This window comes from Bos taurus, chromosome 10, assembly GCF_002263795.3.
Source record: "Bos taurus isolate L1 Dominette 01449 registration number 42190680 breed Hereford chromosome 10, ARS-UCD2.0, whole genome shotgun sequence".
Lineage (NCBI taxonomy): Eukaryota > Metazoa > Chordata > Mammalia > Artiodactyla > Bovidae > Bos > Bos taurus.
This window is the reverse complement of record NC_037337.1, coordinates 5,350,621-5,371,637: the sequence shown is the minus strand read 5'-3', so window position 1 is coordinate 5,371,637 and position 21,017 is coordinate 5,350,621. Positions and strand designations below refer to the sequence as shown.

The window sequence follows — 21,017 nt, the reverse complement described above, 5'->3', positions numbered from 1 at the left end:
TGGGTATATCTTTCCCACTGTGTAGTGGGATGTTGCTGACAAAAGCAACAATGTCAAACATAGTATTGAGCAAAAGATGCCAAACACAAAACACGTTGGTATATGATTTTAAAAGTCAGCAACACTCATCTATAGTGTCAGAAGTCAGACATGCAGCTACCTTTGAGGCAGAGTAAGCGAGTAATAACTGAGATCCCATGAAAGGGACTGTACTGTCTGGGTGCTGGTTGCACAGTTGTGATCACTCTGTGGTGATTAACTGAACAACCGTTTTCACAATTTTTGTTCTTTTTTGTATGGGATAAGCATTTTAAAAATCACATTTGGGAGAATGAGTGGAACCAGAGAGATCAGTTTAAAAGCTCTTGCAATAGTCCATGAAGAAGATGATGATGGTGTGGACAAGATGGGATGTGGTGAATAGGGAAAGAGGTAAACTTATACATGAACTATTTTGGTGGGAAAGCTTGAATGATCTGCTGATGGACTGGATGCTGAGGAGAAGGAAGAATTTAATAGTGGCCCAAGCAGCTGAGCAGATGTGAAACTGCTGGCCCAGATGAGGAAGACCAGGAAAGGAAACAGCACCATTTAGTTGTCTTCGTATATTACCTCACTTATTCCCCCACCAACCTGCCTGAGTGGCTACTTTTATCCCCATTTTCCAGAAGAGGAAACTGGGGCTCTCAGAGATTAAATTATTTTCCAGGCTTACACAGGCAGTCTGGGAGGAAACAAAATAGGAAATTTTGTATCTGGGAGACAGTCAGGTATATTGTTGGAAACAGTAGACTCAAGTCAAATAGCCAAAGTTTGAGGTCTGCCTCTGTCAAGCAAATCTCATGACTTCTTTTTTTCTTCATCTGAGTCATACCTACCTCACAGGGTTAATATATGTCAAGGGCTATAAAGTGAAAAAAAAGTGAAAGTGTTAGTTGCTCAGTCACGTGACTCTCTATGATCCCATGGACTGCAACCTGGCAGGCTCCTCTGTCCATGGGATTCTCCAGGCAAGACCAAACCAGGGATCAAACCCTGGTATCCCACATTGCAGACAGATTCTTTACCATCTGAGCCACCAGAGAAGCCCCGAGTGCTATAAAGGAGCCTAATATAAGTCAGTCATCTGTAGGTTAGCTGTTATCAGGGTCCATGTGGACTTCCCAGAGGGGTGGAGAAACAGAAGGTAGATTTTAGTTCTTGAGCCAAGACTGAGTTTCATTAGCATGGTGATTGCCCTTTAAAACACTGAAGCAAACAATGGCATGGAATGTTATTGCCACATAATAGAGACCATTGGGACAAAATTCAGGAGCCAAAAAACATAAAGAGCATACAACAGAGGAAATCCTGGCTTGACTGGGTGTTGGCCACCCAGGTGCCATTTTTATTTTTGGTATGTTGGAGAGGAAAATTGTTGCAATTATTCAGCAACCATTTTGGATAACTAAATTCCAACCTCTTGAAGGTGCTTGGAGGTAGGCAGCCATAGGTTTTTCCTTTCCAGAGTCAGTAGTTCAAAGAATTATACACTCTTGGATTAAGTGATGCTTCTCATCACTTCTCTCTTACTTGAATTATTGCAGCAGCCTCTAAACTAGATTCCTCCAATTTTTTCCTCTTCAACAGATACTTACTGAGCTCCTATGTTGTACCAGCTTCTCTGCTAGGTACTAGGAACAATAAGAAAAGCCCAAGGATATGGGGCCCTCATGGAGCTTCAGGTCCACATCACTCTAGAGCAGTATTTCTGTTCGTATTATAGAAAGCACTTTGCAAATTATAAAGGACTTATCCAATGTTGTTCTTGCGAGATGATCAAGGTGATGATGGCAGTTATTAAAGAAGTGCTCTTGCCTTCCAATGACTCTCTGCTGCCTGTAGGATAAAGGCATACAGTCAAGTCCAAACTGCATTCCAGACTCCTTTCTCATCTCTCATCCCTTCCATCAGCCTTAGTCTCCATTCACACCAAACCAAGTCCCTTCATTTCCATACTTCAAGGATCTTGTACATTCCATTCCCTCTGACTGATATACTTTACCTTTTTTCTGCCTAGAAACTCTTAATCCTTCAAGACCAAATCTCAACCTCCCCTCCCCATGGATAGCTTTCATCCCTTCTTCCTCTCCTTCTGCCACACTCTCTACAGGAGTGCTTCTCAAAGGGGTTAAGATACAATAGAATGACCTAAAGATCATCTTCAAATTCTAGGCCATCCCTGCTCACCAGACATTCAGATTCAGTAGGTCTGGGGTGCATAATGGTTAAGAATTCAGGCTTTGAGTCAAACAAACAAGTTAAGTCCCAGCTGAGCTGTTTACCAGCCTCACAACCTTAGCCAAGTTAGTCAACCTCCCTAATGTTCTATTGCATGCTAAGTCGCTCAGTCGTGTCCCATTATTGCAACCCCATGGACTGTAGCTCGCCAGGCTGCTCTGTCCATTGGATTCTCCAGGCAAGAATACTGGAGTGGGTTGCCATGCCCTCTTCCAGGGGACCTTCCTGGCCCAACGGTTCTATTAGCTCTGAAAAAATGAGGATAGAAATAGGTAAGAATGATAAATGGAGACAACATGTGTAAGACACTTAGTATAGTACCTGACACCTGGGAAGGACTGGACAAATTGAAATTGTTATTGAAAAGAATTTGTTTATTCTGCAGCTGGAAGCCTATTCATTTCTTTTCCATCTCCAGGTTGAGAACCACTACTGTTATTCACAGAACTGCATTGAAAGTTGTTGAAAGTGTTAGTTGTTCAGTCGTGTCTAACTCTTTGAGACCCCATGGACTGCAGCCCACCTGGCTCCTCCATCCGTGGGCTTTTCCAGGCAAGAGGACTGGAGTGGGTTGTCTTTTCCTTCTCCAGGGTCCATGTCTTAGTTCTAGATCCCCAGCACACAGCACAGTGCCAGGAATGGCATCACCACTTACAAGCTGTGTGATCTCGGTTAAGTGAGTCTTGCTCTTTTGGCCTCAGCTATTTTTTATGTTGGGGAGAACAATATCTACCAGATCAGGTTGCTATGAATATCAAATGGGATTGTGGGTGTGAAAGTGCTTTCTATGGAATGGAAAAGGGAGCCAGCATGGTGAAAAGAGACTGTGATTCGGGCCTGTCATCTCACAGCCACATATCTGTGGCCCTCCACTTCCTCTTCTTCCCCATCCCACGGAATGTCAGTGTGATCTTCTTTCCTTAATATTCTCGGTTAATTTACACCTAGTAAAAGATTGCGTAATGACCTGCACAATAGCTAAAATCTTCCCAGGGAGAAACAGACTACAGATGCATTGGTATGAGGTAAGTGCCCCTCGGATTGCTAATCACTAAAAATACTGCATGGAGTAAGACATTCATGATACTTGCCCTAGTCTCTTCCAGTTGAAGGAAAGCCAGTGATCAGCAAGAAAACCTACAAATAAAATAATGTCAGAATAATAATTACTAAGAAAAATGAAGCAGACAATGTCAAAGAATAATTCGAAAGCAAACATTAGTGTGGCCAGTAAGGGCCTCTTTAGGAGCAGACATTTGAGCTGAAACCCAAAAGACAAGAAGGACTCAGATCAAGGTTACAAGGGTCCAAAATAGAGAAAAAAGAAAAAAAGATTTTTTTTTTTTTTTAAGTTTTAAAAAGCAGCTTGGTGGGACTGGATCCTTCAGTCACGCTGCTGCTGCTGCTAAGTCGCTTCAGTCGTGTCCGACTTTGTGCGACCCCATAGACAGCAGCCCACCAGGCTCCCCTGTCCCTGGGATTTTCCAGGCAAGAACTCTGGAGTGGGTTGCCATTTCCTTCTCCAATGCATGCAAGTGAAAAGTGAAAGTGAAGTCACGCTGGTCTGCTCCAAACAGGACCTACTGGATATGTGGCTCTTACCTGTGGGTTTGGCTTCCCCCTGGCTGGATAGGAAGATGCACCCTAGGTCTAAATTTTACTCATGGCTTCATATTTTCAGAGCTTCCAGTGAAAGTGAAAGTGAAGTCGTTCAGTCGTGTCCGACTCTTAGCGACCCCATGGACTACAGCCCACCAGGCCCTCTGTCCATAGGATTTTCCAGGCAAGAGTACTGGAGTGGGGTGCCATTGCCTTCTCCATTAACAGTGGCAAGGCATATTATATTTACTTGGAGCTGGTAGAGCTTCCAGAGACACCCACTAATCTGCTACACCCTAAAACTCGTAGGGCAAGGTCTATATTTCACTGGTATGATTATCTGGCTACAATATTTGTTCCCTCTCTGGAAACCACAGATCAGATATTATCCTATGAGTTGATGCTCTGACTAACTTTCAGCCCTTAATGCTGAACAAATACAAATTAGAAAGGTGGTTTTACAAAACAGATTGGCCTTAGATATTCTAACAGCTGCACAAGGAGGAACTTATGCCATTATTCATACCCAACATAGTGCTAATGTTACTCACTTTACTAAACACATGAGCAAGATGATTCAGACTATGGATTCTCCTGAAGCCTCAGTCACCTCACTTTGAGAAATGTTAACTAGCTCCCCATGGTGGAAAACTCTCTTAATCGTAATAATTCTAATTTTTCTGTTTTTGCTGTTTGCCTTACATCTGTAACTGTAAAACAGGGTTTGTTTCTAACCGTCTGAAAGCTTTTAGGTTACAAATGGTTGTCCAAGCTCCTACAAGTGCCACAACTTCCTCCAACTATTACTTGGGGCCCCTGGATCAGAGACCCTCAATATAAGGGTTAGGAGAATATGTTGCCTCAACAGTTTAGGGACAGCACCCCATCACAGCAGGAAGTAGTTATGGAATGAAACGACACCCCTTTCCCTTGGCAGCATAATTCTCCTAAAAGAAAAGGGGGGGATAAGAGAGTCAATTCCTAGGCAGATTGATAAGAAGTCCGGGGGTCCCCAAGGAGAGAGGGGTCTGGGGTTCTCACGGAGGAGGAAAGGACAAGCATCTTTTTTTTCTCTACATTCCTTAGTCTTAGTAACATAAAACATTTTTTTCTTTAAGCCCAGAAGTTATGATTACACAAGGAACAACTCAGTTTAAACTCTGTACTAAGATTATATAACAACAATGTATCCTTCTTGAGGACAGTTTCTCCTTCCTGAAAACCTTCTGGCTAATCCTGTTATCTTAAAATGTAAATTATGGGAGTGGGTCTAGTAAGATCTTTACAACCTTGAGACATTCTTTTGATTTATTGCAATAACTAATTTAAAAAGTTATACCTGCCTTGCTAACACTAGCGAGGGGGGCACGCTCCGTCCCTCTTCTGATGTCTATGTCAGACGCTTTCTCTGCCCCTTTTCTTACTTTAATAAAACTCTGCTACACACACACACACACACACACACAAAGAGCAGCTTGGTACAAAGCAGAAGTTGCTGTAGGTGAAATTACTGAGTCAGGGGAGAGTTGATGGTGATGACACAGGAAGGCTAGGGAGGAATGCTGCCACATGGGACTTTGCAGGCTGTGATTTGATATATATATTTAATATATACATATATGTATATATTCCTTTCCTTTATAAGATTGCTCACTTGAGTATATATTCATATGTTGGATGAATTATATGTTGAAATAGTCAATATATATGGATATATATTCAAATGAGCAATCACATGAAGAAAGGGAAGTTCCTTTGACCTCTGTTTCTCCTGTGTGCATTCATTCAGCATATATAATTCAGCTATTCTATTGTGTCTCAATCACCATGCTAGGAGACAGAGATACAGAGGAAGACAAAATATGAAACCAGTTTTTATGAGCCTGGTAACAGAGGATATAGATACATAAGTAATTACAAAACAGTGTGACAAGAAGTCTAGTAAAGGAATGTAGAGGCTGAGGGAGCTTAGAAAAGAGAGCTGATTGTGCCTTAGAGATTAGGGAAATTTTCATTAAAAATGAAGACACTTTGACTCACAGACAAAGCATAAGTAGTAAGGGGGAAGAACGTTCCAGTCAAAAGGAGCGGCAGGTGCTAGGGCACTGCAGTGATCCTGTTCAGGAGGTATGCTCATTTGTCCTGACAAGAACACAGCTGGAGAGGAGGCCCTTGGTCTTCCTGGTAAAAGATCTTTAAATTCCACACCAAAGAACTTATATTTTATTACTGGTGCTAGTGTTTAGTTGCTCAGTCGTGTCCCACTCTCTGTGACCCCATGGACTGCAGCCCACCAGGCATCTCTGTCCATGGGGATTCTCCAGAATACTGGAGTGGGTTGCCATGCTCTTCTCCAGGGGATCTTCCCGACCGAGAGATCGAACCCAGGTCTCCCGCATTGCAGGCGGTTTCACCGTCTGAGCCACCAGGGAAGCTTGTGTTTTATTACAGATGCACGATAAATAGGGCAGGTTTAGAAAGCTCTCTCTAGGGAATGGTAGATGATGGACTGGAGTTGGGTACGAAAGGCAGTTGGACCAGTGAGTGGAGTTTGCAGCAGAGCAGGTACAAGATCTGCATTTGGTCGTTGATCCCAGAAATGAAGTGGGGCGGTGGGGGATGTTTCCAAAGCAGGATGCCCTTTGTCCCTTAAGCAACAGGACCCTGTTGTCTCTAAACTTCAGGACAGAAATGACTCTAGGGAGCTCCCCCATGCCTCCCTCTGGGTTACAGACACCTCTGCTGGCGCCCTCTCTCGTCCCCGTCGCCAGCCCCCGCCTCCTTTCTCAGGAAGCTTGGGTCTCCCTGGGAGCGGGTCTGCCCTTGGGGGAGGCCTGTCGACTCGGCGCCCTGCAGCCCGACGGACATTCGGGGCGGATCGAAGAGGGGCTCGGCGCCCCCTGCGTGCACATGTGCTAGCCCGGGCAGGAGGGAGCGCCTCCGCGGAGGAGTCCAGGAAGAGGGGGCAGGGAGAGGCGCTCCAGAACCTCGGTCCCGGGCGCCCTGGTCGGCCGCGGTGGAGCTGCAGCTTCCAACAGGTTCGTAGAACTCGCGCTCGCTCTCCGTTGCGGAGCCGCCACCTCCTCCGCTGGAGCAGGTTCGCGGGAGAGACCCTAGCCATAGGCCCCGCGCTGCTGAGCTCCCTGAGGGCGGCTTCCTCCGCCCTCCTTCCTTCTCCGGGTAGCTCTGCGCTGCCGCCGGCTCTTCCGGGGCGAGGCGGAGGGCGCCACGGGCTCCAACTCGCTTCAGCACCACCTCGGGGAGAGCTCCCGCGCCCCGCCGCGTCCTCTCCCTGGGGTCAGCTCTCGCACGGGCGGACCGCGCCCGCCCGGCCGGCTCCTCTAATGGTTCGGTCTGGGTTCAGTACCACGGTCGCAGAGGACAGTCCTCCGCCCCCGCGGGCTCCGTTCCCCGCGTCAGCACCGTAGCGGCGGACAGCTCTCGCCGGGCGCCAGCTTCCTAGCGAGCCGCGAACAAAGACAGGGGGCTGGCTGGGGCCTCCCGCGTTCCTTGGGAGTGGGTGGTTACCTCCGTGGGGGTCTTTCGACTTCCCCCAGAGCAGTGCCAGAGGCGAGCAGGGGAGGGGGCCTAGTCATATTCGCGCGTTTCTTGGCTTGGGTCTGCAGTTCGCCAAGGCCTGGCGGTGCAATGGCGGGTCCCAGCTGGAAGTCGGAAAGAGGATGGGAGGGGCGACGGCACAGAAAGGTCCCGGGCTACAGTTGGGCAGGTTGGGCCTAGGCTAAGAGGAAGGCGTGCGCCGCCCCCTCTTTCTTCCAAATCCCCACCTCCACGCTAGCTCGGGACCGCGGGCTCCATCGGAGAGCCTAACACAGATGCCCAAGGCTGGCAGCTGCAATCACTGACTCCGACTGTCCCCGGAACATCCCTAGAAAGTGTGAGGCTGAGTTTCCGTGGGGGGAAGGGGGCCGAGAAACCGTGGGGAAGCCTCACGAAGCCGGCGGCTACACGCTCCCCCTCCCTCCTGCCTAGGGTTCCGCCCCCACCTCCAGAGTGAAGCCCGCAAGTAAAGAAGGGGGAAGGAGGGGACCTGGGCAGCAGGTTGTGAAAATGGCTTGACTCTGGGAGGTTGCAAGTGGCCAGAAAAGAGGATGAGAAGCTGGGAGGTTCCCAAACAGGGAGGCCAGTTCGGCGACAGGAGATCAAATGTGGAAGAGGAAACCTTTCCTCTGCTGAAGCAGGGAGGGCCCTGGAATCACGTGATCCTCGCTTACTGAGAGTCTCACTGGGAGATGGAAAGACTGAGCTTAGGGGGCAAAGGTAATTTGCCCAAGGTCACTTAGCAATTTTGTAGCAAAATTGAGCCTAAAATTCATGCTCCCCAAATCCTGGACTTGTTGTATAAGATTGATCGAGAAGTCTTAAAATACCAGATGTTCAGAGAACGGCCAAGTAGTTTCAGTTGAGTCCAAATCTCAGCTCTGTCACTTACAAGTCTGTGACCTTAGAAATGACCTTCTGAGAAGACAGGTTAATAGTACCCACTTGTAGTGAGGCTTTAATGAAATACCTATATAATGAGATTAGGGCAGTGCCTGGCACATAATAAGTGCTCAAAAAATAATAACTACTATTCCTGATATTATTCCCTCTGTAAACTTGTGCTGAGGACTCTTATGTGCCCTGGCTGTGAACTAGGGAGACAGAGAAGTGTCCTGAAAAGGGCACAGACCAGCACAAGAAGCAGAAAAGTAAACAACTGCAATATGATATGATTGTGCTGTAATTAAAGTGAGTATGCGAGGCTGTGAGATCACAGAGGCAGGAGTGATGAACTGTGAGGAAAGGAGGAAAACTACTTTGAACAGATGGAACTGTGAGTAGGGGCCTCATGTGTGCAATCACAGCCACCAGGGTGATGTCACTGTGACACAGGGTCCTCAGGACGGGGAGTAGGAAATGAGAGTGTAGAGAAAGCTGGAGTCAGTCTCCAAAGGCCCTTTTGTGATGAAATATTTCAAACATATTTTTTTTAATAGAAAGAATAGTATAATAAATCCCCCACATACCCATCATCTAGCTTCAACAGTTGGGCAATTTATTTCATCTGTACCCACACCTACTCTCATCACACATACATGTACAAACACACACAAACACAGACTTATTTTGAAGCAAAGCTAAGACATCCTGTCATTTCATACAGAAGGATTTTTAACATCAGCAACAATCTCTGCCATTCAAATGCCATTCCACCTTAGAAGTCACTAACTCAAACCATAACTTTCTCTTCTTAATGTGTTCTGAACATTCCTGTTCCTTAGTAAAAAGTTTTGAGAGAAGCCCACACCATGGTGATAAGCCACATGCTTTAGAGAAACTATTTTAGGAAAAGCAAAAGGTACATCAACTCTTTACAAATTTTACCAAGCCAGAATACTCTCTACTACCTAAACTGTGACCAGGGGCCAGTGACTATTGGCAAAACTGATCAAAAGACAAATAGAGCCCCATAAAGAAGAAGAAAAAACTGAGATTCCCTTTCAAAGTCATCTGAATCATAAGCTCATAAATATAGAAGGTATGAAGTCATGGAAATCATCCAACCCAACAGCCATATTTTACAGATGAAGAAGACAAGGGACACAGATGGGGAGGAATGTATCCAAGTTCCTACAGGGCTGAGACCAGAGCCAAGACCTTTGAACTTAAAATTCAAGAGTTCTCCATTTTGCCCAAAAGATTAGGCCTTAGAGTTTCTCAGCCCCTCCACGTGAGATGCCATTTCCTTCCCCATCTCAAAGAAGCTGGAAGGAAGAGGCAGAAGTAGGGCAAGAAGGGTCCTTTCTGGTTCTCAAGAGGATGACAATGTGTGACAATTGGTCTCTGAGGTACCCTGACACAGCTCCCTCTCATATCTTTTGGAGAAAGTTGAGGACGATGGTACCTCTGTTCTGACTGCTGCACATTAGCAATAGCTCTGCAGTCGGACACCTAGACCTTAATTCTGTGCATGTGTGTCCATCCTGCCTGCTTTAACCAGAAGCATGTGAAGACTTCCCATTTGCCCTGACTTTGGCTGCACATCCCTCTTGGCTACAGATAGCCACTCCTTTGGGACATTAAATGAGTAGCGTTTGGCCCAGGCGTTGGCAGGGCTCAGCTCTTGTGCCTTCCCGGAGCATGATGTCTCTCCTGTTGTTGATGAAATGTGATGGCTGTGACGAGTGTGTGTGTTCCCATTGGGCTCTGGGCACTTCTCAAGTCAGCAGTTTTGCTTTTCAGGGATGTCCCTGCCTGCAAAATGGGGAGGGCAATATCTCACAAGTTTCCTTGAGTCTTAGTTGGACAAATTAAAACATGTATAAGAAGTTTAAGCATCCCTGATGAAGAGAAGTCAGCAGAGAATAGTCAATAAAGTGGCCTTATTTCTAGGAGTATGATTGCAGGTAAGACGTAGGAGGGTAATGAAGATCATGAATTTCAGCTTGTGAAATTATCCCAGCTTTTAGCCTGAGATGAGACCAAATTAGATAAGTTATATTATATTATCCGGGCTTAGTTGAATTGTTGCTCCCCAAAGAGACCTTGGAGAGCATCTACTCTTCCTTCAACATGAACTCATTGAGTGGCTATTATATCAGGCACTGTTCCATGTGCTGAGCAAGACCCTCCAAACCCCTGCTCTCATGGGGCTTACAGACTTGCAATAGACACAGTCATTAACAATAAGTAAAAGGTAAATATGAAAACAGTAGTTAAGCAAACAAACAAACAAACAATAGGGGAGGTCTGTCTGCAATGGAGACATGGGAGTGAAGCCCAAATTACAAAAAAAGTCAGTCATGTGTGGATGTGGGGCAAAACGTTCCAGGCAGAAGAAATAGCTCAACAGAGTGTTTATTGTGAGCCTGGACTGTCTGCAGACAGACAGGAACCAAAGTGGCTAGGAGCCAAGTGAGTGAGAAGGAGAGTGGCAGCCGATAAGGAGGGGAGGGCAGGGACCAGGCCATGCAAAGCCTGCTAAGTGCAATGGATTGTCACTGCATGGTTCAAGCAGTGGAGTGATAAAAACTAGTTTTGTTTTTAAAAGCTGCCTCTGGTTGCAGCATGGAGAGTGGATGATCTGGGAATGCTGGGCTGGGCAAGAGGAGCAGAGAGGGTGAAACACAGCCTCCTCCGTTGAGATGCTCAGCATCCAATAGAGAAGACAATACACAAACCAGAACAACAGTATTCCGCGGGCAGGGCTACTGTGGAGAGATGTGCAAGGCGTCGCGGGAACCCAGAGACAAGAAGACATCAGGGGAGGCTTCCTGGAGGTGGGCAGTGTCTGTTGAGTTGTATCTAGAAGAGGAGATGGTAGGATTGGTCTCCGAAACAGGCAGAGACGGAACACAGAGCCAGTGGATGCAGGAAGAGGGCATCTGCCTGCCTGGTCCATTTAGCAGCTGTGTGCCCTCAAGCAAATTACCTACCTCTCTGTGTCTCAGGGTCCTCATCTTTAAGATGGAGATGAGAATTACAACACATTTCAAGGTGTTTCTGTTAGGATTAAAAAGGTTACATTTTGTGAAGCATTTAGACAATGCCTGGCACTTAGAAAGTGACAAATGAGTGTTGGTTAAATAAAAATGTGGCAAAATGGGGGTGGAAAGGCAGGGAACACGTGCTGGGAAAGTTCAACTAGAGCCCAACACTGAGGGGCCTGATTTTGAAGATCAGGCCAGGGAGGCCCATCTTGGTTTGCGTGTTTTTTGTCTGCAAGCCAATGGCTGTTATGGCTGCGCTGGGTCTCTGTTGAGGCACTCGGACTTTCTCTAGTCAAGGTGTGTGGGCTTCTCCGGGTGCAGGGCATGAACTCTAGAGCATGTGGGTGCAGTAGTTGTGGCGCATGGCCTTAGGTGCCCTCAGGCATGTGAATCTTAGTTCCCTGGCCAGGGATCAACTCAGGTCCCCTACTTTGGAAGGTGATTCTTTACCACTGGACCACCAGGGGAGTTTCCCATCTTGCTTTTTTTTTTTCCTTTTCCTTTTTTTTTTTTTTTGCAGTGAGAAGTCTAAGTCTCTTAAGCAGGGGGGATTAGGGGTGGAGAATAAACTGAAACCCAAAGGCCCAGAAATGGAAAGGAACCTACCCAGAGTCACACAGCCAGTTACTAGACACTGTCATTTGTCTCCCTACAGATTCATTATTGTAGGAGGGCCAGGACAGTATATATTTTATTTTGTTCTCCATTGCAGCCTCAGGGTTATAAGAATGCCTAGGATAGTCTCAGTAAATATTTGTAGATACACTGCTGAGCCAATGAACAAATGGGGCAGGGAAAGTCAGAATCCTTGAATCCTTGAGAAGGTCAGGGCATTTTGGACAGTGGAGAAACTGCTCTTAGGAAAATAAACTCCTGGAGATGTTGACTTGGGAGCCTCAAGCCCCTCCAAACCCCAGCTTCCCCTGTGACAGAGACACTGCTGCCCACAGTCCCCCAGGGACCCCCTCTAACTGCAGCAAGCAGTGCTGCATGGGGTTCAGAAGTTAATCTTGGTAAAGTGCCTGGAAGATGAGAACCGTTCCCCAGACATTCAGTGTGGTAATTGCCAATGCAGAGAAAATGTATCTCTCCATTGGCAAGAAGCAGGACTTTGTGTTCCACAAAAACCAGCCATTAGAATTCCTGTCTCTGACTTGTCAGATAGCTGTGACAGCCAGGCGGGCAAGTAGGGTCTTGCAGTTCAAGCAGCAGATGGCAAGATACTCAGAGCACTCAGATCCAGTTTTCACATTGCTGACTGCCTCCTCTGAGCAAGGCATGGAAGTGGGTGCTTCTCCAAACTGGGGAGAACCCCAGCCCTAGCCCTTCTCAGCTGGGTGAACTTGGGCAAGTCATTGCACCTCCCTGAGCTTCAGGTTCATCAACTGTGAAATGGGAACACTACAGCCAGTCTGCCCAGGCCGTTTGGCCTCTGATTCTGACAGTGTGGGCTTAGAGTTGTATTTCATTTCACAAATGTGGAAACTGAAACTCAGGATATGGCTCATTGGTCCCTCAGTACTTACTGAGCACCTGTGACAGGCCAGTAACTCTTGCGGGAGCTGGAGAGTCAGTGAAGAATGAAATAAAAACACATTCTAGTGGAGACAGAGGAAATAAGCGAGTAAACAAATATAAGTCCACCAAGTTATGTAAGTGCTAGGAAGGAAATAAAAGAGGGGGTGTGCTAAGGAGAGTGGGGCTGCTTAGGTAAGGCAGGCTGGGGAGGCTTGATGGAAGAGGCATTGAAACCAACATCTGGATAGGGAGAAGCAGCTGTCCAGGCAGAAAGTGCAAAGGTTCTGGGGTAGGAATAAGCCTGATGAGACCACAGGACAGAAACCTACTGAGCAAAGGGGAAGGCGGGAGAGAAGAGGGCAGAGCTGGCAGGGCTCTGGTTGAAGCAGAGAGGTGACAGAATCTAAGTTCTGAGTCATTTACCTCTATTACCCTAGCCATAAGGGACCTGATGTGACAAAGCCCACATCAGAGAGATCCCTGGGACCTCTTCAGACCCACAGTCCCCACTGCCATCGCCAGAGCAGGTCAGCCAAAAGGCAAGCAAAGTGATGGATTCTCCTGCTGGGAAATAAATCCATCAGCTGGCTGGCTGCCGGGTGGGCACCGCAGTGCCTCGCAGGCAGCATCCTAATGCCACGAGGCAGGAGAGGGAGGGAGAAGACACGGGCCGGCCCAGGCTGGGGGGTGGCAGGTGGAGAGGTGCCTGTCTTAGGTGCAAAATGTAAGGGGATGCTAAAAAGCTCAGCCATCAACATAAATATCATTTTGTGCAGTATTTTTTAATAAGGTTAGTGCAAAAAATCTATGATGATTAAAATACAAAATATTTTCAAATAAAGACAGGATTCCAAAAGAGGTTGAAAGATGAGTCATTCATGTGCAGGATGTAATCCTGACCCTCAGATGCTCACTCCCCTGCAGGGACACTTCCTGGGCTAGGGCCCTGTTCCCACAGGGAGCCAGCATCTAAAACTAGTCTGTTCTTGATGAACTGAAAGAAACAAACATCTCCAAACAGGGACTCGGAGATCACTGCTTGCTTCAGTTGTGGAGAGAGAGCTCAAGCAGGGACCACACATCTTGGAGGCACTGCTAGGCCCACAACCCCCAGGGCACTGCATTAGTCAAGCAGTTCAAACCCATGTCTTGTACATGGTGGGATCCTGAGTAAGGCAAATTGCATCTCAAGCCTCAGTTCCCCATCTGTGACCCTGGGGCCAATTAAACCTGATCCCCAGGATTTAATAAGATAAAGTCCCCTGGTAGCTCAGAGGGTAAAGCATCTACCTGCAATGCAGGAGACCCGGGTTCAATCCATGGGTCGGGAAGATTTCCCTGGAGAAGGAAATGGCAACCCACTCAAGTATTCTTGCCTGGAAAAAGCCCATGGATGGAGGAGCCTGGTAGGCTACAACCCATGGGGTTGCAAGGAGTCGGACACGACTTCACTTTCACTTTCACTTTAAAGTCTTCTAGGACCTAGCTGGGCCTTCTCGGTGGCTCAGTGGTAAAGAATTCACCTGCAATGCAGAAGACGAGTTTGATCCCTGGGCCAGGAAGATCCCCTGGAGGAGGGTAAGGCAACCCACTCCAGTATTCTTGCCTGGAGAATCCCATGGACTGAGGAGCCTGGGGGGCTACAGTCCATAGGGTTGCAAAGAGTTGAACATGACTGAAGTGACGGAGCACACACTCAGCCATGGGACCCAGCTACTCCAAGTGTGATCATAAACCAGGAAAGTCAGTATCTTCTGGGAACTTATTAGAAATGAAGAAGTGCAGCTGCTTCCCAGACCCATGGAATCAGAACCTGCATTTTAACGGGACTCCCTGGGAGGGGGTGGCATGCTTGTGAACGCCTGAGAAAGTGGTCAATTCTTGGCACTTGGAAGATGCACAAAAAATGACAAGGTTGCCCCTGTACCCACCAGACCCTGAGTTACATCCTGACTTGAGGCAAGAGGAAAAACCAAAGATGGAGAGACGAGATGCTGGTGTGGCCACCTCATTAAATTTTGAACAGTCAAGTTTTGAAGCCAGGGAGTCTGGCTGAGCTCCTTCTATACTTAATTATGGAGGCCCCCCCATTTGTTCACCTGGAAAATGGAAATAATAATAGCTACTTTATTGGTTGTTGTGAATATGAAATTGTTGTGCTAAAGATCACTGAATGCTTGCTCTTGTTGCTGTTGGGGTGGGTGGCATTTAATACATCATTACTGAGCACTGTCCATGTGATGAAATAGGTAACATTCGTGTAGCTCTTTGTCATTTACAAAGCACTTTCCTACATACCATCACCTGACTCTCAATCCTTTGGGTGAGATAGCATGCAGTTTATTTACTTTATAGAGGAAAGTACTCTAGGCTCAGAAATGTGCAGTGACTTGTCCAAGTAAACCAGGATTTAAATGCCTGCAGTCCAACACTAAAATCCATGCCATCATCAGAGCATCCAACCAATAACCACAGAAAAGATTAAACACGGGGATAACTGGAATAAGACAATATTATACACTAGAGATGGTCTTGTCCACTCTCCTTATTTACTGAAGGAGTTGGAGATCCTGGGAGTTGGAGATCCTGGACCAAGGTTACTCAGACAGCACCAGCCCTGCAGTCAGAACACAGCTCACGAGGTTCTCAGTCCAGGGCCTTGTCCAGTGTCCAGACCCACATCCCTCATCACATAGGCCAGCCTCCACCTGATCAGCCCAAGGGTGCTGGCAGCCAGGGTTGCAAGGCAAGTCTGGTGGATGGGAGGGACCCCAACTCCTCCTTCCACTCCAGCCCAGCCAGAATAGGGGAGTGCAGAGGCTGCAGTTGCCAAGGTGAAGCCTGTGAGGTTGCTAGGACAGATTTTGGGAGCAGTCAGGTGGCAGAGGAGGGCTCGGCTGGGCTGAGGCTGGGGCAGAGATAAGGACCTGACCCACTGGTCTTCTTGGAGTTGCAGGAGGGCTTCCAACTCTGCAGGGTGGGTCAGCCAACCGAAGGGCTGACTCACAGAGAACCCACATCTCTGTACTCGACACATCACCCAAGCCTGGAGGCTGAGAGGCTCTTTCCTCTGCCCTGCGCCTCATCAAACACAAGCCTTGCTGCTGAGTCCTCCCGGCCCCCAACTCATCAGCTGTCTCCCAGAGGAGCTCTCTAGAGAGCTAAGCTAAGCCCTGCAAAGCTAAGCTAAGCGCTGCAGGGCCCTCCAGGATCCTCGGGGTGAAGCCCACACCCTGCTAAACTGAGCCCCCAAACCTGGCACCAACAATCTCCCAGCCTCATCTTTCTTTCTCCCCAAGGCTCTGGCCAAACCTCACTCCTCCAAGTGCCTGGGAAGACCATGCTCTCTTGATGCCTCTTCAGATGCTCTTCCCTCTGCCTGGGAAACCCTTCCAACCCTACTGTCCCTAAGCCTCAGCTCCAGACTCTTCATCTCAGGGAAGCCCTCCCACCGCCTCCTGGCAGGGAGTCTCCTCTGACCAACCCCCGCTCAGGTGGATGTCACATCGTATTTTAACTCTCCACTTTCCTCTTTGGGTCCCAATTAGGTTGTGAGCTTTTTAACACCTCACTCTAGAGTAAACCCGGGTTCCAACTGTGCAAGATTAACACTTCTCAGAGCATCTGAGCCCTCCTCTGTGATGACGAGTATGACCTTGGCTACTCTAATGAGAGTATTAGAGATTGTGGATGTGAAGGACTTGAGACAACTCAGTTACGTTGAAACTGCTGTCACCATGCTGCTGCTTATGTCAATAACACTAAAACCCAGCATAGTGGGCTCACTTGTAAACCTGTGCCAAGTGGGCCCCTCACCTGCTCAGTGAGCATAATCACCATTGCATGAAAGCTCTAGAAAGAGCAAAGCCCCATTCAAGTGTGAGTCATAAGAACTCCAGTAGTTAACACCCTTGATTCCCACAAGTCCCTAGACCTGTGTAGTCCCAACACACTCTCTGCCTACCCTTCACTCACTAAACAAAATGTACTAGGTACCTACTATGTGCCAGGCAACATGCTACCTCTTTGGGACTCAGCAGTAGGTGGACACGAAGCACTTGACTACAACACCTACATTCCTCTCCTTGGCAACCCCCCACCGTTTTTTTGAAGTACAGTTGATTTACAATGTTTTGTTAATCTCTGCTATACAACAAAATGATTCAGTTATACACGTATTTTTTTTTATTGCTTTCCATTCTGGTTTATTCCAGGAGATTGGATACAGTTCCCTGTGCTGTGCAGTAGGACCTTGTTTATCCATTCCAAATGTAACAGTTCACACCTACTGACCCCAATCTGCCTAGCAGGGTCAGCCTCCCAACTCTACACGCAGACCCTGCTCAGAGATGCTCCCGGCAGCCAGCAGCCCCAACCAGAGACCCCCTCCCCCACGCCACCTCACCAGCGAGGAAGAAGCTACTCTGCCCTTTGGCCCATCCAGCTGCTAGCTTTAAATTCAAACACTGTCAGCCTCCCCAGAGCAGGCAGCCTGCCTGCCCTGTTCACTGTGCTGTTACCAGCGTTTAGAACAGGGCCTGGCACAGTCGTCCAGCCTCTTATTTACTTGTTCATTCACTCAGTCAGCAGATATTTATTGAGCCCTGCTAAGTGCCAGGCTCTGGGGAGCCGGCAGCAGGGCCCTTCCTCACTCCACTCCTGTCTCAGTGGAGGGGCTGAGGGGGCAGAGGGGATTCTGTGAGGAGGCGATAGTGCCGGGAGCTGTTGAGACCCAGCAGCTTAGGGCTGTGCTACCCAGGGTGGTCCCAGAAGACCGCCAATTGACGTAAAGGGCCTTGAGTCGGCTGATGTATTGGAACCCCTGACCTGGGGCCAAGCCCCCATCCCCAGCCCTGTTGCCGAGACGGGAATCTGCACGTCTTGTGTCACAGCAAGCAGGACGCTGGTGGCGGCAGGAAGAGAAAATATTCGAGGAGGAGGTGACAGGTTGTGCTCAGGTCCCTGCAGTGGCTGAGGCCTTGGCGTCCAGCCCAGAGCAGAGCGGACTGCAGCGGGAGAGAAAGAGCGAAGGCTGCCGGGTCTCGCCCGGCTCCATGCTCACCCCTGCACAAACCGAGCGGATCATGCCCCCTTCCAGCCCCTGTGTGAGCACCTACCATCTGGGAGCGGAGCATCGACCTCGTTCTTCCAAGCCATGTGAAGGCAAATCTAGCGAATTTGCTGAGCATTGCTCAATCGACAAATACTTACTGGGTACACTTTGCCTTTTTAGGTATATCTGGTACCTCCTAGAAGAGAGCAGAGGAAGGTAACTAGGATTTCAGGGGCTACCATGAAATAGAAATCTTCACAGGCATTATCTTATGTAACACCACCACCAATAATAATAGAGGCTTCCCTGGTGGCTCAAACAGTAAAGACTCTGCCAGCAGTGCAGGAGACCCGGGTTCAATCTCTGGGTGGGGAAGATCCCCTGGAGAGGGGCATGGCAACCCACTCCAGTATTCTTGCCGGGAGAATCCCATGGTCAGAGGAGCCTGGGGGGACTACAGTCCACAGCATCACAAAGGATTGGACACGACTGAGTGACTAACACTAATATTAACTAACCAAAAATAATAACAAGCAGCTATATGGCACAATACATGAGGTTGGTGCTATTAGTAACCGCATTCTATACAGGAGGAAGCTGAGGCTCAGAGAAATGGAATGGATTTCCCCAAAGCCAGAACTCAAAGCCAGATCTGACCGACCGTAAATCCCAACCATTGACACCAGTCAGAAATCACAATGAAGCCAGAAAGCAGTGTGGTCAGTGGTACCGCAGCATCATTGCCTGAACTGGTGACTAAGACGGACGACTGCTGTCAAGAGCAGGTGAGGTGGGGTCAGGGTTCGGTCTCCTGCCAAGCAGGACCCCATTCTGAACTGCCCAGCCCTTTGCCAGGATCCAGAGGATCAGTGTGGCCTCAACACGGGCAAGGGCTCATCTGTCAGAGGGGGCTGGGGAGGCATGCCCATTCAGGAGGCCGCTCCACCCCCTGCAGCCCTCTCCCCGCCCCGCCCTTACCACCCTCTCCCTGGTTCCAGGAAGTCTGTGGGTCTCTGGCATGCTACCTGCTCTGCCTGGTAACTGAAGGCTCCTGCATCTCAGCTAAGCCAGGAAGCAAAGGTGAGGGTACTGCCCAGGCTCACACCCATACTCGGTGTTCAGAGCGCACTGCCCGCCCCCCACCCCCGTTCCTGGGGAAGGTGGTCATGAAGTCACTTCCCCTTGGCGGTCACCAAGAGCACTCCCCAGTGGGAATGAGATGGGTCAACCTGGCAACGTGTTAGAATGGCGCTAGCTTACAACAGAGAAGAACATCTTTGTGTGTGCTACCTTATTCTGTGAAGACCCTCCCCTCCCCAAAAACACCTTGAGGTATTATCCCAGGTTACAAATGAGGAAACTGAAGCACAGAGCAAGGGAAGGACTTGCCTGAAGACGGACAGCTGCAGGTGGCTAAGCCTGAGCTCCTACCCTCTTTTTCCTGTCTGTATCCCCAAGTGATCTACATACCTTTTATGTGGTTGGTGTTTGTTTGACAGATGAATGAGTGAACTAATGAATTGCCTAAGATCAATGGCAGGGCAGAGCAGAGCTGGAAGCTTACTCTCCTCTCACTCCCAGTTCCTATGCCTTTTGTTGAGCTTCTGCGTTGATGAGCTTAACACTCCCCTCTGCACCCCCACCCCGGGATCCCAAGCGTCTCATGTGGATGTTCATTACCCCCACCCCCGCAGGTGGACCTGTCAGCCTTGGTTCCTCTTCCAGGTGGCCCCCAAGCTTGGATCACACCCAGCATCCCTTCATCCATCCACCTCGCCTCTTCCTCACCACCCACTACCAGTAATCCAACGTGCATAGTTGTAAACTTGTTTCTTTAAATAAACAGTCTTGAGTTTCATACCAAATAGTCTTTTAAGAGGAGGAACGTCTCCAGGCCACCTCGTATTTAGCATACACTGAGCCACATATTTGCACAGAGAGAGTGTGTGTGGATATAGAGATCGCTTGATCGCTATAGATATCATTGCTCATCCAGATGGGAGCTATTTATGATGCTGAGTCACTCGCAGAGAATGCCACTGAGGGATTCCAGGCTGGGCTCTGAGCCCCAGCATCACAGACCTCGTGGCTCTTTGCCTCATCCTCACTTTTCACAAATGAGAGACAGAGACAGAGTGGTCTCTCCCACCACAGCTCAGGGACAGAAAGAGACGTGTTGGCCACAATATATTGCAGACTGTCTCATAACCAAGCCCTATTCCAAATCCTTGTCCCCCATCCAGGACACCACAGCCCTTCATCTCATCCAACTTCTTCATTGTATAGGAGCAGAAACTGGGAGCCAGAGAGGGAAGGGGCTCGCCCAGAGTCACACAGAAAGTTGGTAGTGCAGCTGGTCCCAGAGCTCAGATTTTCTGATTGCTGTCTGGCACTCCCTTCCATCCCCCAGCAGCCTTCTCCAGTTGCTCTCCGAGGTCATGCCATTTCACAGGAGCTTCTCTGTAAACCTGGAGCTGTCCCTGAGCATCCCCTTTCGTGGACTCTTCCAAGAGGGGAACTGAGCCTGGCTTGTTTGGATACCCCCATGCTTAACACAGGGCCTGTGCACACTAGGGGTTCGATGCTAGTGTGCTGGTGTTATATAAGACCAAACTCGGCGCCGATTCCTGGGGAATCCTAGTTCCCTGTTTGAAAAAGCACCCATTTATCTCCACCCTCTCTTTCTTGTCTCTAAGCCAGTTCTCTATCCATGCAAAAATAGACTCCCTCCCACTCACCACCCACCTCTGCCCAGTTCTATAATGAATCAATTTTATTAATAGGCTTTGGGATGAAAACTTGACAAAGGCTTTTTGTAAAAGTCACCCTTTATCTCCGTATATAGTTCACTTCTCAAAGCATTCTACTAAACTGGTCAGGTGGGATTTTGCCTCACATAAAACATTCATTAATCCACTCTTTCCCTCCATATAGAATGTGTTTGTTTAAGCATTCGGGGATCTCTATGCTTTATTATGAATTCTACTCAATTGTTCTAAGAGACAGTGGGATGAGACAGAAAGAGAATAGGCTTTGGAATTAGGGCTGAGTTACATCCTAGCTGACCACTTAATGGT

At 48.3% G+C, this 21,017-nt stretch overlaps 1 protein-coding gene across 1 annotated transcript in view; it reads left to right on the top strand.

The window, feature by feature from the left end:
* The first annotated feature begins 6,375 nt into the window (after positions 1-6,375).
* The window catches only part of CPLX2 (complexin 2), a 91,192-nt gene continuing 76,550 nt past the window's right edge, over positions 6,376-21,017 (top strand). Inside the window, exon 1 of the mRNA XM_005211181.5 lies at positions 6,376-6,917. The gene's annotated coding sequence lies outside the window, so the exon portion shown is untranslated. The remainder of the gene's footprint in view (positions 6,918-21,017) is intronic.